This window comes from Silene latifolia, chromosome Y, assembly GCF_048544455.1.
Source record: "Silene latifolia isolate original U9 population chromosome Y, ASM4854445v1, whole genome shotgun sequence".
Taxonomy (NCBI): domain Eukaryota; kingdom Viridiplantae; phylum Streptophyta; class Magnoliopsida; order Caryophyllales; family Caryophyllaceae; genus Silene; species Silene latifolia.
In genome coordinates, this window is record NC_133538.1 from 449605699 (window position 1) to 449610365 (window position 4667).

Sequence of the window (4667 nt, forward strand, 5' to 3'; positions counted from 1 at the left end):
AATTGGGTACATAAGAACCGATGCTTAAAGCCATGATGAGGTACAGATCGGACGAGCCTCTTGAATCTAGTCCAAGCCCCATTCAAATCTTCAGTAGGTAATTGCTCAAATGCAGTAATTTGAGCTCTCAATGCATTAGTACGCTGTGGTGGGAAATATCGTATGTAAAATGCTAGAGCAAGGGAACTCCAGTCATTAACACTGGCAGCCTCCCTGTCTAAATCTCTCAACCACTCCCGGGCATTATTTGTCAAAGAAAAAGGGAAAAGAACTCCCTTAACCCTATCCTGCGTCATCCTAGCAGCTAGAGGAATGGTGGAGCAATATTTTGTAAAGAGCTCTATATGTTTGCAAGGATCTTCTCTAGGTACCCCCCTGAAGAGATTTCTCTCAACCAGCTAAATATAAGATGGGTGGATTCCAAAGGTCCCCAAATCAGTAGTGGGTAACAAGAAACCTTTAGGAAGAGAATCCACCGTAGGCTCTGAATGACTGGCGATATTCGACATCCTAGCAGATATAGTTTATAGCAGAATAGGTACGACAATGTTCTCTTCTAGAACAGATGTCCTGCAAAACTAATTAAGAACTTGCAAAAATATGAGATCAATCTCAAGGAATAAATTCCTTGAGACGAGGGACAGACTTAATAAAAGTAACAAAATTACGCCATCTCCCCGGCAACGGCGCCAAAATTTGATACCGTCGTCAGGTACCAAAAATAAACACCTATTACTACTAACAGAAGTCAGTGGCAAGTAGGGTCGATCTCCACAGGGAGATGGGAAAGTGTTGGTTTAACTAAGTCTGTCGAGGTAACCAGTTCTTTAGGGGTTTTATTGTTTGTTCTAAACTAATAAGGTCAAAAAGAGAGAAAGAGAGCAAATAGATAAAGAGTAAACAAGTAGAGAGAAAGCTGTTAAGACAGTCGGTTCACCATGATTCTCTAGTAATGCAATCTAAGGTCTCAGGTCAATGCAAGTGTAATCGATGGGGCAATGAATATCTCCTTCCTGTCTCAATTCGCCCTAAAACACTAATAGCTTAGCTTCTGCCCTCACTAAAGTGCCTTATAGTTCGCTACAGGTCTTACCCTTTCCAATCTTCCGATCTAGGTCAAGTCTTACCGTGATTTATTAACTAATTGCGTCGATTCAATTAGACAAGGACAGTTAAAAATAATAATTAACAACGTAGATCAAATTCGCATTAAACCTAATTGCTTATTTCACAATTCCCTTAAAATCATGGCTCCCATGTGTCTTAGCAAAGGGGAATTAGCTACGCATTATCATTGAACTAGCAACAATATTACATGAGCAATAAAGATTAAGCATGATGATAAGAGTAAAGAGAGATTAATAACAACAAATAAGAAATAAAGAGAACGGAACAATAGAAACAATAATCAATAAAGATTAAGATTAAAAGAGCAATAGTACCGATTACAAGTCATCAAAATTAGGGTTCAAGAGCAAAGTATAGAGAGTAGGAAGAGAGTATCGAAGTGAAGAGAGGAGAAGAAGAAGTGGTCGTCTCTCGTACTACTAACCTAACTTATATCTAAATTACAAAGCCCAACTCGAAAATAGGCTAAAACACGCATTGAACACAAAGTCTCTCAATCGAGTGAAATAAAACCACTCGATCGAGGACAAACCTTGAAAATCCTCTCGATCGAAGAGAAGTGGAGTTCGATCGAGTACTCCTTATATCAGCCATTTCGATCGAGTAACAGAACAGCTCGATCGAGTGATTCTTTAATGGATAAAGCATTTGATCGACCAAATAGTGTAGCAAAACTGGTCGATCTAGCTATATTAGCACGTATGGACTCCTTGGCACCTTTCGAGGTCACTTCACGCATCTCCAAGTGATGGATTCCGGGCATCGATTCCTTATTCTCCAAAATGCATGTGAATGGGACAAGTTTAGGCTCGATTTTGCTACTTCCTGGTCCGTACCTGCAATTTACGTAAGACAAACCAAAGTAGACTATTCGGGGGCATTTGTAGCTTGTTGCCACGTAAATAACACATAAATGAGTGTAAAAATGAGGTAAAAACCTTATATAAAATACACACATCAAGAACTTTCGCTATTATTCTCAACGTAGCATCATCAGGTAATATAAGAACTTTCGCTTAATACCACCATCTTGAAATTTTAATATCCTGTCAGGGATCGCGGCATTATTACTTCCAGGAGGACGTACAACTTAGAGCTTGTTTCAGATACCAATAGAGTTATCAGAGAACTCTATGTGCAACATTTCACAAAAGAGCCAATTAGCGGAACTGTTACGACAAACATCCCTAATTATATGGGACGAAGCACCAATGGACCACAGGTTCGCATTTGAAGCACTTGACCGAACAATGAGAGATGTGCTAGCGTTAGAAGATCCAGAAGCCAGAACTAAATTGTTCGGTGGTAAGGTCGTCCTACTTGGGCGAGACTTCAGACAAGTGCTGCCTATAATTACTAAGGGTAAGAGGCAAGATATTATTCAAGCATCGATCAACAGGTCACATATATAGAATGAGTGTCAAGTCTTCACACTATCAAAAAGCATGAGGGTATTAGAAACAGACAACAATCCGCATAAGCAGGAAAGAAACAGGGCTTCCAATAACTAGTTGTTAGCTATGGGAGACGGACGGATAGAGACTAAAGCAAAAGAGAACGAAACAGAGCCTACATGGATTGAGATACCAAGAGAGTATACCGGAAGCAACAGACCGTTAAGTATTGAAACAGTTGTTGAAAGAATTTACCCAGATTTTCAACAAGAGCATTTCAACAAAACGTATCTAAAGGAAAGTGCAATACTCACCCCTCTAAACGACATGGCTGACAAGATAAACACATATATGGCCAGCCTTATACAAAGTGAGGAGAAATGTTATAGAAGTTTTGACAAATTGTGCACATCATCAACTGAGAATAATACACGGAGTACCCTACCGAGTATTTAAATAACCTAAACTTGCAGGGCCTACCTCCCCATGAGTTGAAATTAAAGAAAGGATTTCCCGTGATGTTACTCAGAAACATAAACCCGTCCAAGGGGTTGTGTAATTAACGGCACACGGCTAATTATTACTCAATTAGGCAACTTTATAGTTAAAGCAAAGATAAACAAGGTGCTTATTCCAAGAATAGTGATGACGACAACAGACACAAAAATACCATTCGTGCTAAAAAGACGCCAATATCCACAACGGCAATGTTATGCAATGATAATAAACAAGAGCCAAGGTCAATCACTGACATATGTAGGGGTATACTTGCCAAGCCCGACATATAGCCATGGACAGGTATATGTAGCTGCATCAAGGACAACATCCCCAGAAGGACTAAAGTTTTTCATAGACGATTCAAAACAGTAATACAATGTACACACAAAGAATATTGTTTTCAATGTAGTTTTTTCAAATCTACCTGTCATACAACCCGATTAGGAAACTCAACGGTTGGTGAGTACAAAAGATATTTTTACTATATAACCAAACAAGGTTAGAATAAAGTCAGTGTGAATTTTCGCAGTTCACACTTCTAATCATATCGTACATGTATACAGTCTAAATTACTAGAAATTACCATTAAATTATGTTGTTTGTGCTAAATGAAATACTGAGCTAATATGGACTGTAATAAATATAACAGCAACAGTACTGGGTTGATCAGTAACGACATGAAAATTAGTTCTTTCACAATACCAATTTTGCGATATGCAACCAAAACTATAGCTCGCAATTGGATTTGAAAAATATGATGCTAACATGTATAAACAAAAGCAACATTTTCTACATGCATGTAAACTACATAAACAACAACAAATAAAAGTAAAACAGATGAAAGACAAACCTTGAAGAAACAAAGGCCCCGATTTTCGTTATGATTAGTCTGCGAATCATTACTAAAGTCACACAAAACGAAGCTGCTTCTTTAATATTAGGAAAAAATTATTGCTTGATCATATAAAGATACTAATAAAGTCGACAATTTATTTAGAAGTTCGACTATACCCGGCAAATGGTCACTCAGCTGAGATTCAGCACAAATAACTTCAGATCTGATTGATCTCGACTCTCGAGTACAGGTAAAATGAGTTGCTTTGGCTGCGGCCTTGTGATGGTGTGCCAAAAGTCGACAGATAAGATTAGGGTGGCAGATTTGTTGGTTGTCAAGAAGGATCTAAAGGAGGGAATGAGAAATTAGGAGCTAGATCCATTCATCTGGAATTGAAAAAACTTGAAACGGAAAATTTGGGGATAACTAAAAAAATTACAACAAAAGTTAATATGAAAAGCTAAATTGACACGTGCCTTTGGACTCATACAAACAAACTCCATTGTGATAAAGTACAATGGTTGAATAGGTTTCGTCTTATTTAAGTCGGATATGTACGTATTACATTTATATGAGACAAATATTTTACTTTTGGCCTATTTATAAGACATCATCCGTCTTAATTTGAAATGAATATACCCGTCTTTAATGAGACAATGTGTTAAATGAATACACTAAATTAACTCTTCTATTGTTAAGAAGGATTATTAGATTGAAAAGTCGTTCACGAAAAATTTGGGCTGATTATGTGATCTACCTCTATTATTTTAATTTCATCCTCATTTAATGTTCAGAAGAATCATTTTATTGTA

General features: G+C 37.5%; 1 long non-coding RNA gene across 1 annotated transcript; it reads right to left on the reverse strand.

The window, feature by feature from the left end:
- Window positions 1-1398: 1398 nt before the first annotated feature.
- Window positions 1399-4338, reverse strand: LOC141633361 (uncharacterized). The gene is made up of 2 exons (XR_012538134.1): window positions 4032-4338; window positions 1399-3909 (listed from the first exon to the last, which is right to left on the reverse strand). It is a non-coding gene; the product is annotated as an uncharacterized LOC141633361 (long non-coding RNA).
- Window positions 4339-4667: the final 329 nt, after the last annotated feature.